Below are 14236 nucleotides of genomic sequence, written 5' to 3' on the forward strand. Positions count from 1 at the left end.
AACTTCAGAAGGTCAAGTGCTTTCATTTGTAAATGGTGAAACATATGTATGAAAATACCCTAAAATAAAAGGGGACATTATGTACCCTCATATGAAACATTTGATCTCAAATGTATGTTTTTGCTTCGCTGTCCAAATAAGTACGAAGTGTATGAACAGACACGAGATGCACTCAAATATAGAAAATGGGTTTCTGGAGACTGATATTGCAGCTTTCACTCTTGCTGATGCGCAAGTCTGCACTCTCATAGGCCATTTATTTATAGACATATTAGCATAAGATATTTCAGACTTTATGGCTCTTCTCAGAATGGTTTAAACATTATAATCAAGGCATAGGCAGATGATGCAATTTATGTGTGCCATTTTGGAGGCATAAATATAAATTGGATTAGGCCTACATTTTCCTCTTAGAAAAAATGCAGTTAAACATCATCCTGGACAGAATATTAGAGATGAATGTATTTTCATCTTTATCGGTGTCTCTAGACGTGACACCGGCTCTCCTCTTTAAAGCCTTTTCCTCAGGGGCTACAGAAATGTAATTTTCTTCTGAATATCTTTCTTTCTCTCTCTTCCAATCTCTCTCTCCTCTCCCTCTTCCGGATGGTGGATTTTGTCCTTGCTAGGGCACAGGGCTCTCTGCTGTTTCAGCACATGGTGCTGGCTAAAAATACCCCTCCGCCCCTCCGGTCCAGCATCCAATCCTCAGCGTGGGAAGAGAGGTAGAGAGAAGCGATAGAAGAGGGTGTGTGGTGGGAGGGGGAGTAGGCTGCGTTTCGCCCTGGGTTGCACCGGAGTACAGAGACACTGAAGCACCTCCAACGCAGGAGCTCCACAGCCTACTCTGCCAAAGCTCTCCTCTCTGTCAGCCAGAAGCTCAGGTCATTATAGATGTGGGAGTAGAGAAGGTATTGGCCACTTCCATGAACAAGTCCGTTTACACTGGATGTGATACAGGCTGCTACTTTAGTGCAGCCATGCAATCAAAAGGATGTTTCACAAATGATTAAAACTAACTTGCGTCATTCATGTTATTCTTGCCACACTAATATGAACTCTTATCTGCTTTTCCACTTCCTAAAACAAACTTCAGACCATTGCAAGAAAATAGGTAAATGCACTGCAACCTAGCTCTCCTTGTTCTTTGATCTTGATGGCTCACTCGGCAGCAGCTATTAGAGCAAAGCTCTGCCAGGTGATCTTCTTTGATTGAGATCTTCCTGGCTGGTACAGTAGGCTACCCCAAAAGGCTTCTCCCTCTAAGGTCAGGGTCATTAAGTCAGGAGAGAGAGTCTTACACCTTGGTTACACCGTGTGTGTTTTTTTTCTATTTTCTATCCACTAGATGTGATCATGATACACAGGTTCAAATACCAGAACCAACTACACAATTTTTATTGAACCTTTATTTAACTAGGCAAGTCAGTTTAAGAACTAATTCTTATTTACAATGACGACCTACCCCGGCCAAACCTGGACGACGCTGGGCCAATTGTGCACTCCCAATAACGGCCGGATGTTATACAGCCTGGATTCGAACCAGGGACTGTAGTGATGCCTCTTGCACTGAGATGCAGTGCCTTAGACTGCTGTGTCCGTGTGTGTGTGTGTGTGTTAACTGTTTAACTGTGCTAGAATGCTTAAAAGGCCGCAATTAAAAATAAAATAAAAATCGGTTATCAGTATCATCCAAAAATGTATTTTCAGTACATCACTAGTCTGAGAGTCTTTAGGTGCCTTTTGGTAAACTCCAAGCGGGCTGTCATGTGCCTTTTACTGAGGAGTGGCTTTCGTCTGGCCACTACCATAAAGGCCTGATTGGTGGAGTGCTGCAGAGATGATTTTCCTTCTGGAAGGTTCTCCCATCTCCACAGAGGAACTCTGGAGCTCTGTCAAAGTAACCATCGGGTTCTTGGTCACCTCCCTGACCAAGGCCCTTCACTGATTTCTCAGTTTGGCTGGGCAGCCAGCTCTAGGAAGAGTCTTGGTGGTCCCAAACTTCTTCCATTTTAAGAATGATAGAGGCTACTGTGTTCTTGGATCTTCAATGCTGCAGAAATGTGTTAGTACCCTTCCCCAGATCTGTGCCTCAACACAATCCTGTCTCAGAGCTCTACAGGTAATTCCTTTGAACTCATGGTTTGGTTTTTGCTCTGACATGCACTGTCAACTGTGGGACCTTTTATATAGACAGGTGTGTGCCTTTCCAAATTTTTATTTCACCTTTATATAACCAGGTTGGCAAGTTGAGAACAAGTTCTCATTTACAATTGCGACCTGGCCAAGATAAAGCAAAGCAGTTCGACACATACAACGACACAGAGTTACACATGGAGTAAAACAAACATACAGTCAATAATACAGTATAAACAAGTCTATATACAATGTGAGCAAATGAGGTGAGATAAGGGAGGTAAAGGCAAAAAAAGGCCATGGTGGCAAAGTAAATACAATATAGCAAGTAAATGGTAGATTTGCAGTGGAAGAATATACAAAGTAGAAATAAAAATAATGGGGTGCAAAGGAGCAAAATAAATCAAATAAATACAGTAGGGAAAGAGGTAGTTTGGGCTAAATTATAGGTGGGCTATGTACAGGTGCAGTAATCTGTGAGCTGCTCTGACAGCTGGTGCTTAAAGCTTGTGAGGGAGATAAGTGTTTCCAGTTTCAGAGATTTTTGTAGTTCGTTCCATTGGCAGCAGAGAACTGGAAGGAGAGGCGGCCAAAGAAATAATTGGTTTTGGGGGTGACCAGAGAGACCTGCGGGAGCGCGTGCTACAGGTGGGTGATGCTATGGTGACCAGTGAGCGGAGGTAAGGGGGGACTTTACCTAGCAGGGTCTTGTAGATGACCTGGAGCCAGTGGGTTTGGCGACGAGTATGAAGCGAGGGCCAGCCAACGAGAGCGTACAGGTCGCAGTGGTGGGAAGTATATGGGGCTTTGGTGACAAAACGGATGGCACTGTGATAGACTGCATCCAATTTGTTGAGTAGGGTATTGGAGGCTATTTTGTAAATGACATCGCCGAAGTCGAGGATTGGTAGGCTGGTCAGTTTTACAAGGGTATGTTTGGCAGCATGAGTGAAGGATGCTTTGTTGCGAAATAGGAAGCCACTTCTAGATTTAACTTTGGATTGGAGATGTTTGATGTGGGTCTGGAAGGAGAGTTTACAGTCTAACCAATTTAATTTACCACAGGTGGACTCTAAGCAAGTTGTAGAAACATCTCAATGATGATCAATAGAAACAGGATGTACCTGATCTCAATTTTGTGTCTCATAACAAAGGGTCTGAATAGTTATGTAAATAAGGTGTTTCTGTGTTTTTAATTTCTGTAAAAAAAAGTCTAAAAACCTGTTTTCACTTCGTTATTATGGGGTATTGTGTCTAGGTTGAAGTACATTTTTTTTTCTTCATTTTAGAATAGTGCTGTAACGTAAGACATTTTGGAAAAAGTGAAGGGGTCTGAATACTTTCTGAATATACCGTATATTAATTTAGGGACAGGTTGAAATGCATAAAATATTCATGGACATTTAGCTAGATAGCTGTTGCTAGCAGTTTGTCCTGGGAGATGAACATTGGGTTATTATTTTACCTGATCAAGCATATGGTCCCTTTTTTATCTGGTTAGTTTTTTTATACACAGAGAGCGTGTACAGAGAGAGGGGGCCTCAGGGCCGATGTCTGCTAATGTATGGGCTAATGAGTTCGTAAATGGACTTTTAGAGGAATGGCTCCAACTTTCCCACTCCAATCTAGTGCCATCTCTAGGAGAGCACTGGTGAGGCCCGCTCAGCAGATGTCCCCCTGAGGTTACTGTGGGTTTCATTAGGAAGATGGACCTAGGGAAGACATGCCAACCATATCCCCATGCTTTAGGGGCAAAGGAAATGGATAAGGGACTGTTTCCAGGAGATGAATTAGGCCTAGTAAAATCTCTTAGCAACATTGGAGCTCAGCTCCAGCTCAATCTCATTTTTAACCATCACTGAAGCTCACTATGTGTCTGTCTACCACAGAGTTAGCAAAGGTCAATGTTTCTGAAGATGTCATCCATTTCCCTTTCCCTCCATTATCCTCACCTTTACAGTGAGAAAAATGACAGTGAGTGTTTCATGGTTTTAATGGTTATTTTACCTAAAAGAGTAGATTCTATTTCTCTTGTCTATTAAAAAAAGTAAAATGCTTGAGCAATCAAAGGGAAAATGAAAAAGCCATGAATATCTTTCCACCATTATTTTTGGTTTGTTTGTACGTGTTAGCATGAACAATGCCTTCTGGGGATGGTGGCAAACAAATTGTCATGCAAATGAAAGAAACAAATTCATGCACCTTATCTTGTTCAGTGGGTTAGGCCTCACATTAGGGGGGTGTGAACGTTTAAATGTCAAAACGATTCAACGAAATCAGGATCCCCCCCACAAAATTACAATCACGGTGCAGTTATCACAACTTTATTTTCCTTGTTATAGCCTAACTAGATCATAGGCTATAAAGTTGTGTAAAAACCAGAGAGGAAGAGGAACCGTAGGCTACTTTGGTGAATTTGGGAGGCATGTAAAACAGATTACCAAGACATATGCGCACCACGTTTTTTCAGCCCATTTTTTTTTTTTGCCACTAGATAGTCAGAACCATGCACTAGGCCTGTCTGCCTGGTGGCCGACCTGCCTATACTGTACCTCTCTCTCTCGTCCCTTGCTAGCTCGCTATGAAAGATGCAAGTGTTTTGATTAGTTGCTGTACTTCCGAGAACACCATCTCCTCCTTTCCAAAAATATGGAATTTAAGAGTCGATTCCAAGTGGAATCTAATCTTGACACTCCGAAATGGGGAGTCGACACTTGGAGTCAACGTGCAAGGAGTAAATTCTCCACCATTCGTTGTTAACAGTTGGAAAAAATGGTGGCGAAAGGCAAGCGACAGCAGCGAAGTCCTATATGGCAATTCTTTGAGAAGTTAAATGAGAAGGAAATGCAAACTTTGTGGTGGAATTGAGGTACAGTAATGATAGTACAGGTGCAATGCTTAACCATCTGAAATGGATGCACATTTTTCATTTGACACATCCCTAACTCACACACACACACACACACACACACACACACACACACACACACACACACACACACCCAGTCACGGCCACAGCTTCCCAACATGTGTGCTGCTATCTTGGCTCACAGTGCTACAACTCTCTATAGAGCCATGCATTGGATTGCTGCAATAATAACCCATCCCTGTGTGTAAGGTCATCCATCTTGTACTGCCGTTCTCGCGGTATGTCCCTGTGTGTGCAGAATGGAAGCATGCATGGGTCTGAAATAGAAAAGGAATCTGTTGAAGAACCACATTATGTTCTTGAGACCAGGAGATCACACACTGGAGGAGGTTGCTTATCCTCTTCCACAGAAGAGCCACTGAAATACTCACATTTGGAATGGTGGCGAATAGGGCTGGGAATTGCCATGGACCTTACAGTAGGATATTATCTCATATACTTGGATGCATGATATGTACTGCGATTCTCACAATTCTATATGTATTGCGATTTGGTACTGTGATTTTATTGTGATTCGATGTTCCAGACATTGTTCACTTTGTCTGCTGCCGACGGACAAGAGAGCAGTGAAAATTTTTTTTTTTGCTCAATCATGGAAATAAAAGTGCTGTAAATAAAAATGGCACCCTATTGTAAAAAGAAGATGGAGAACAAGCTATGAAGGAAAAATACTAGAGTTTTGGTGCAGGTACAGCCAACTAGTGCAAAAATAATATTGTGATATTCTCAAAACAGTAATCAAAAATAATATCCGATGTGTTACTGTATTGATTACCTTCACTAGTGGCATAACAGTTGAAGATGTAATTATTTTCATATAGGCTATCATAGTTTACTGATACCCAAAACTATTACAATAGGCTGTTTTAATAACCTGGATGACTTCAACCTTGAGGAAATCAGAGAAATGCAATGACTCATTTCATTCACTCAAGTTTCAGTTTAGAAGGACATCACAGAATAGAGTGATATCATGACTCTCCAGTTTAGAGTAACTGAGAGATTGTTCCTCATGGGGGGGAAAAATTACATTTGAGATCATCTGTAGAATCCACTTTTTCCCTCTTAAGGGCTTTGCATGTCAGGAAATTAACACCTCCCATCTCCGATGGATATCATTCATTTGTTTGGGCTTAGCTTGATTGACTTTAAGCCTAGTGGTTAGAGTTGGGCCAGTAACCGAAAGGTTGCTGGATCGAATCCCGGAGCTGACAAGGTAAAAATCTGTCTTTCTGCCCCTGAGCAAGGCAGTTATCTCACTGTTCCCCAGTTGTCAGACATGGACCATCAGGTGTGAATTCTCCCCCCCCCCCTCACAGTTCCTGTGACTACAGTACTGGCATCTTCTGCCACCTTCCAACACTGACTTAGTATCCCCTCAGGCTATTCAGAGCAAGGCATGTCAAAGTTCTACAGGCATCCTCAGATGTCTTAAACACAGCACCTATGGCTTTCCTCACCTTTGACTGCTCACACTGAGACTTCAGTCTCGCCAGACAGAGTGCTACTCCTCACAGTCCCAAGGGACTGACTGTGAAATTGCAATTTTCCGCTCTGGTGGCACGCCGATGTGTAATTTACTTAATGAGATGGATTTTTGGAAGGGATGGTAAAGGATGGGGGATGGCTAATTTTAAAACGAGGCACCAGTAGAGCTCCTCCAGCCCAGAGAAGGCTCTTATATCATCATACTCTGGTCCTTCTCTGGCACATCCTGACTTCCTGACCCACAAAGTAGTCTCACGCTATTCATAATTTCTAGGGTCCTATTGTATACTTGACTTCCTTGGACTGTTGGTCTTGAGGATCACTCAAGGAATGACCCAAGTCCTCAGGATAGACCAGGAATATATGTTGAGTGTTGTTTGGATATGCCGTCAATGTCATGGGACGTTTTTGGTCTGAACACCTCACAGCAAATTTGAGACTGGATTTATAGAGATATCAGATGCATTTCTCAGAGATTTGTTTTTGCTGTACACTGGATAACTGGCAGCAACTCAGGACCCCACAGATGAAGGTCCAGGTCTCTGCTTAGGCATCGGCCTTATATGCACGAGGCAATTCACTGATTTTGAGTTATCTAAATAATGGCTTTATATTAGTTCGGAGCAAACAATGTGTTGTTCAGCAACTCCTGAAATGGTTTGTTTAGGATGACAGGTGCCATATGCTATCGGAGCTAGAGAGAATCATTGTTGCCCTGATGGGTACCTCCAAGCACACGGTTGGTATTTTCTGTGTTAACAGTAATTCAGTTTGCTACTTGCATTTAGCTATTGCTAGGTGTGAGAGAAAGATGCTTACTAGTTTTTCTATTTTTTTTTATGTAGTTTTCTTTTGGGGGGGGGGTTAAATTTGCAGGACTGAGCTGTGGTAACTCTTATACTGACAGCCTTTCTCTAGGGGTTTGAAACTACATCTAACTTTACAACCTCAGTGTAGTTAAACGTGGTAACACTAAAATGGTTTTAATAGCAAGCTAAGTAATGTTCTTTTCAAACACAAAACATTTTGAGAATATGAAACATAACTTTATGCAAAATTATGTAGTTATTATTGGACTCCGAGAGGAGCTCTTCCTTGATTACCTCTTTATGAAACCAAAGCACAGATGGATATAATGCACAGATCACACTGTGCCACCAGAGACAAGGATCCGGGAGAAGGGAGACATGGCTAAAATGTGGGTCTAAGCCCAGGAACAAGAACACCCTGCTGGGAAAGACTGATATTAAATGTGGTGGAGCGACCGCAGGAAGGTCGGTCCTGACTGACACATCTGACAGGCGTAACCCTTGGCTCTGTGTTGGGTCCTGGCAGAATGCTAAGATAATGGAGGACTGGGTGTCTACCTGTCACCTCTCCTTCCCTTTTCTGCCTGTCCTCGTGCATCAGCCCTGACAGGGTCTTTTTACTGACCTGTCACTGACCACAGAAAAAAACGGGCTGGCTTCTCGCCAAGCCCTTCCCTCGCCACAGACCCCTTGCCCCTCTGCCTGGGGTGTTAACCCTGCTAAGCCCCCCTGGCAGGGGCACAGCAGGCCAACAGGAAATAGGAGCAGATCAGGCTGCTTTTAAGGGAATGAGAGATGAAGTTGGAGGGGTGTCAGGGGGAACATGAGGGGGTAGGAGTGGGGGGGACCAATTTTATTTCATACTAAGGAATGACAAATTCAGTCTGCCGAGGGGGCACTGGGTACTGAATAGCAGCGGTGCTCTGAGGAGGAAGAGAATCTGCTTCATTGTGTTTCATTCTGTGTGGAATGAGTCTTCTCTTATTTGTTTTCTTGTCTGGCTGTCACCTCCGGTCTGATAGCCAAGAAGGCAAGCAATAAATTAAACCCTTTTGAAAAGAAAATCATGCAGTCAGAACATGAAAACTAGAATGAGGAACCAGAACATTCTGATTGCTCATCTCGCCAGAGATATTAAAGCTTAGTGTCTCTCTCTGTCCACCACAAATATTTAGTTTTGTTTTTAAGTTGCACAGAAATTATACTTGGCTGAAGTGACTGCAAACACTTACTGGCCTAATGTGGCCATGGTGACAGCAAGGAGGTGGTTTTGTACTCCCCTCAATTCTTCTTCCCCATATATTTTTATCCATGTCGGGCTTGTCCTCTGACCTTCTATTGCCCAGTGCCCTTTACGCAAACAAAGAGTGGCCTAAATATATATGCTATGGGTAGCAAGTAGGGGGGCAGTCATTGGGGCAAGTCCCCTGTTAAGGAGATGCATGACCATTTTGTGATTTATTGAAAAGACCAAAATCTATAAATATCGAAATGGTCAACCCAGGACACATTGAGGGCCATTAAAATCTGAAGTGCACTTCCTGGAGAAAGGATGCAAGTTTTTGGTGTACGCTACAGAGCATACTATCCTCTTATCACAAACATGAATGGTACACAGGATGTATCTGTTGAATGCATCCTATGACCCATGCGTTGTGGGTTATTCAGTAGTGTTTAGGATGAATATCCTAAAGATGCAGGCTATCCGAATCCCACTCCACATCTTGTAATCAAGATTTTGATCAGCTTGAAGACAGATGGTTTGCCTGAGAGCCCCCTCCCCCTTCCCTTCCTCCGATCCTGAGCTTTAGTATGCGTGTCTAGACCAGAGTTATCCAGACTTACGGAATGACACCCACCTCCCTCTCTCATCCCCCCACACACACACTTCACTGAGCCTTGGAGTCACCATGGAGTTGGGATCATCCATCTAGCACTCGAGCTGTGCTAAAATTAGTGGAGCACTTGGGAAACTTAAGTTGGCAAAGTGCCAAGTCATTGTGCTCTACTGAAACTGAAACTCTACTGTCTCTACAGGGTGTTGGCTTTTTCAGCATCTTCAAAATGTTTTTAACACAAATATATCTAATCCTGGTAACATCTCATTACTGAGCTGTTTTTTGTATCAAAACGCAAATGGACCGATAAGGTTTTTGCAGCGTAAAAAAAAAAGATCCAAATGTAGGCTAACCATTGTTCATCTTCTGGAGAGCCACATCATGCTACATCTGGGGACCAGACCAGATACTGGGAACAATTGACTCTTTGCCTCTAACGTCTCCATTCTTCAGTAAATGTCCCCAGTAAGAATGAGGATCTGAATGAGCATCTATTCACTGTTGGCTGTGTGGTTTGGTTTGCCGTACCACATTATTCTTCTCTCTGCATACCATTATACAACTCACTTCAGCCAGCTCTACTCTGAGGAAGCAACAATCGAGGCTTTCATACCATAAGTGCAATATACACACTGCCACCCAAACGTCTGGAGCTTAGAAATGATTTTCATCACCCTGTGTAGGAGTATGGTGCCCACGCAGAAAGAGGTTTGGGTGTGGCAGCCCTAGAACAGCCTGTAGTCTCCTTTACCTCAGGACTGCTGATGACAACTGAAACTGGATAGCCTTCCATAACCATGTCCCATCTCGTGATTTTAATTAGCTAGAAGGCCTACATTTGATATGTAGCACGAGTTGACACTGCTTTTGTAAGAGCTACTTGATTCCATTGTGAAGAGACTAGAGGTCAACCGATTAATCGGAATGGCCGATTAATTAGGGCCGATTTCAAGTTTTCATAAGAATCGGAAATCGTTATTTTTGGGTGCTGATTTTTATTTTATATTTATTATAATTTTTTCGTTAAAAAAAACCAACGTATTTTTACATATTTTCTTAAATTATATTTATTTATTAAATGTTTTTTTTTTACCCCTTTATTTAATCCTTTATTTAACTAGGCAAATCAGTTAACACGTTCATATTTTCAATGACGGCCTAGGAACATCGTTCAGGGGCAGAAAGACAGATTTTCACCTTGTCAGCGCGGGGGATCCAATCTTGCAACCTTACAGTTAACTAGTTCAACGCAATAACGACCTGCCTCTCTCTCGTTGCACTCCACAAGGAGACTGCCTGTTACGCAAATGCAGTAAGCCAAGGTAAGTTGCTAGCTAGCATTAAATTTATCTTATAAAAATCAATCAATCATAATCACTAGTTAACTACACATGGTTGATGATATCACTAGATATTATCTAGCGTGTCCTGTGTTGCATATAATCTGACTAAGCATACAAGTATCTAAGTATCTGACTGAGCGGTGGGAGGCAGAAGCAGGTGCGTAAACAATCATTCAAACAGCACTTTAGTGCATTTTGCCAGCAGGTCTTCGTTGTGCGTCAAGCATTGCGCTGTTTATGACTTCAAACCTATCAACTCCAGAGATGAGGCTGGTGTGACTGAAGTGAAATGGCTGGCTAGTTAGCGCTCGCTAATAGCGTTTCAAACTTAACTCGCTCTGAGCCTTGGGGTGGTTGTTTCCCTTGCTCTGCATGGGTAACGCTGCTTCGATGTGGTGGCTGTGGTCGTTGTGTTGCTGGTTCGAGCCCAGGGAGGAGCGAGGAGAGGGACGGAAGCTATACTGTTACACTGGCAATATTAAAGTGCCTATAAGAACATCCAATAGTTAAAGGTTAATGAAATACAAATGGTATAGAGGGAAATAGTCCTATAATAACTACAACCTAAAACTTCTTACCTGGGAATATTGAAGACTCATGTTAAAAGGAACCACCCGCTTTCATATGTTCTGAGCAAGGAACTGAAACGTTAGCTTTCTTACATAGCACATATTGCACTTTTACGTTCTTCTCCAACACTGTTTTTGCATTATTTAAACCAAATTGAACATGTTTCATTATTTACTTGAGGCTAAATGGATTTTATTGATGTATTATATTAAGTTAAAATAAGCGTTAATTCAGTATTGTTGTAATTGTCATTATTACAAATACAGTTTTTTTCCTTCTCAATCGGCCGATTAATCGGTAGCGGCGTTGAAAAATCATAATCGGTCGACCTCTAGAAGAGACTGTGACTCGAGTTGCCACGCTTGACTGACTGGAGGTCTTTGGTGCCCTGTGGTTGAGAGGGGCTCTGTTAAATACAGGACAAACACACCTCAGAGCTTCTCCAGTGTGGCAATCCCAGTGCTGTGCTCAGCAACTCCAAACCCTCACCCCCTTCTTTCCAATCCTGTCGTAATGGCAGCGTGACCCTGCGGCTGTGCTCCCTGCTCAAATCCCAGGGTGCTCAGTCTCACAACATGTTTTGGATTCCTGATGGTGTGTGTGAATTGTACAGTATGTGTGGATTGAGTATCTGTCTGTGGGTGGGTGGAGATTTTTTTTCTCCTTTTGACTATTTGTCCATTGTGCTGTGTGTGGCTTGTCTAGTTCTGTGGTTTCTTTGAGCATAGCGTTTGTGTGTGTGTGTGTGTGTCCAGGTGTGTGCGTGTCTGCCCCTACAACTGGGTCTTTCATCTTCATGTGCAGCCTGTTTTATACCTTCCCCTCGTTTTTTAAAACTTTATCTCCACTTCACTCATCCTTGCTCTCACCACCTGAATCTCCCTCTCTCTCTTTCCTATAAACTCTTCACATAATGTCTGTTTTGTTCAGAGCGCCCAGCGACTCGTAGCCAGGATTTGCATATGTGACAGATCCCATATTCTCTCCTCCCCGCCCGGGGCCAACACCCGCCAGAGCATGTAGGAGTCAAGGGCTGCCCTCTAAGACAAAGTGAATGAACTCTCTATCGCCTCTCAATCCTTCCCCAGCAATTCAGTTGCCCTCTCATTCAGCTGAATAGGGACCCGCAGATCGCAACCCACCAACACATCGGCCATTTTGTGGCTTGAGTAAGAATCCGTATGCTTTGTCAGAGTGAGTATTGGTTGAAGCATTCACTGTAATATGGCTAACTCTGTCCTCAGAGCTTCTGCTATTGTCTGGTGGTGGGTGGATGATGGTGTAGGCTACTTGAAGTTTTGCTGCCAACCTATTGTACGTTGTCCAGATTTCAACTCAATTGGCCAAGCACCTTCCTTTCCTTTGTCTGCGCTGATGTGTGGAGGTGAAAGAAAATTTCCAGTAGCTTTTAGGCTAAGTTCTTTAATCTTTCCTGCTTTTTAAATTCAGTCAGAGAGCTACTTTATACTATTGAGATGCACCCTCTTACTTTCATTCTCTGGTTTGGATGACTGAACTTGTGGGTGATTTAAATTCCCCTAGCCCAGTGTGTATGCTTTCTCTGAGTGGAGGGGCTCTAAGCTTACTCCCTCAGCCAAAGACAAATAACCTAACTGGAAAATCACCCCATTCCCCTAGTGGACTCAGGGTATTGAATTATATCCCTCTGTGTTTGCATGTGTGTTTGTGCGTCTCCTTATATGTAACTTATTTCTTGGGGGAAATATCGCTTCACTTTGACTAGTATTGGATCACTCTGCACTGTCAACAGCTATAAAGCATAAATAATAACACTCTTCTCGCTCCCTTCTGCTCTCTGCCTTTCCTGGCCAGTTTAATAGCCAAGAATACTGCTAAACATTGTTTGAATTCGACTAGTACCTGAATGCGAAAATACCACATCAATTCCACATGAGATGTCAGCCAGTACGGTTTGTGCAAGCCTCTTGAGTCTGAGCATTGTGTTAGTCTTCCACATGTAGGTATATTTCACTCGACCATACATGTGTAACGCAGCCTTTCTTTTGTTATCATAAAAGCCAGTGCTGCAAGAGATGGGGACCTTTGATGCCTTGGGGGAAATCATGACATCATAGAGGATGTGCAACTTTCTTGCAGTTGAGCAGGTTCGGGTGTCGCTTGCTTAAAATCCCTAGACTCGCTCCAGTCTACCGGGCTGCTCCTCCGTTTCTCATCTGTCATCTCTGGTGTTTTGGCTATAGCTCAGTTGTATCTGTATCACACACCGCAATAACGTACGGGGCTTGTGTGTTGCATGCACAAAAGAGCCTAGCGTTGCCCGTGAGTTCACTTTTAGAAACCTGAGGTAAGACCCCTTATGCATGTCTCCTCTTGGGCGGAACATTTGGAAACTTTCCATGCGCTGTAACACCATACCCAAACCGGCCCCGCGCCATCGAGCGCAAGTTGATTTTGTCCCCCCACACCAAACGCGGCCTTTCAGGTTTGTACCTGTTTCCTCCAGTATCTTCACAAGGTCCTTTGCTGCTGTTCTGGGATTGATTTGCACTTTTCACACCAAAATACATTCATCTCTAGGAGACACAGCGCGTCTCCTTCCTGAGTGGTATGACGGCTGCGTGGTCCCATGGTCTTTATACTTGCGTACTATTGTTTGTACAGATGAACGTGGTACCCTCAGGCGTTTGGAAATTGCTCCCAAGGATGAACCAGGCTTGTGGAGGTCTACAATTTTGGGCTGATTTCTTTTGATTTTCCCATAATGTCAAGCAAGGAGGCACTGAGTTTGAAGGTAGGCCTTGAAATACATCCACAGGTACACCTCCATTTGACACACATTATGTCAATTAGCCTATCAGAAGCTTCTAAAGCAATGACATAATTTTCTGGAATTTTCCAAGCTGTTTAAAGGCACAGTCAACTTAGTGTATGTAAACTTCTGTATCACTGCAATTTTGATACAGTGAAATAATCTGTCTGCAAACAATTGTTGGAAAAATTACTTGTGTCACGCACAAAGTAAATGTCCTAATCGACTTGCCAAAACTATAGTTTGTTAACAAGAAATTTGTGGAGTGGTTGAAAAAACGAGTTTTAATGACTCCAACCTAAGTGTATGTAATCTTCTGACTTCAACTGTAT

General features: G+C 42.9%; 1 protein-coding gene across 2 annotated transcripts in view; it reads left to right on the forward strand.

The window, feature by feature from the left end:
* The window catches only part of LOC109898567 (protein TANC2), a 141051-nt gene that overhangs the window by 23856 nt on the left and 102959 nt on the right, over window positions 1–14236 (forward strand). The window lies entirely within an intron of this gene.

This window comes from Oncorhynchus kisutch, linkage group LG6 (assembly GCF_002021735.2).
Source record: "Oncorhynchus kisutch isolate 150728-3 linkage group LG6, Okis_V2, whole genome shotgun sequence".
NCBI lineage: Eukaryota > Metazoa > Chordata > Actinopteri > Salmoniformes > Salmonidae > Oncorhynchus > Oncorhynchus kisutch.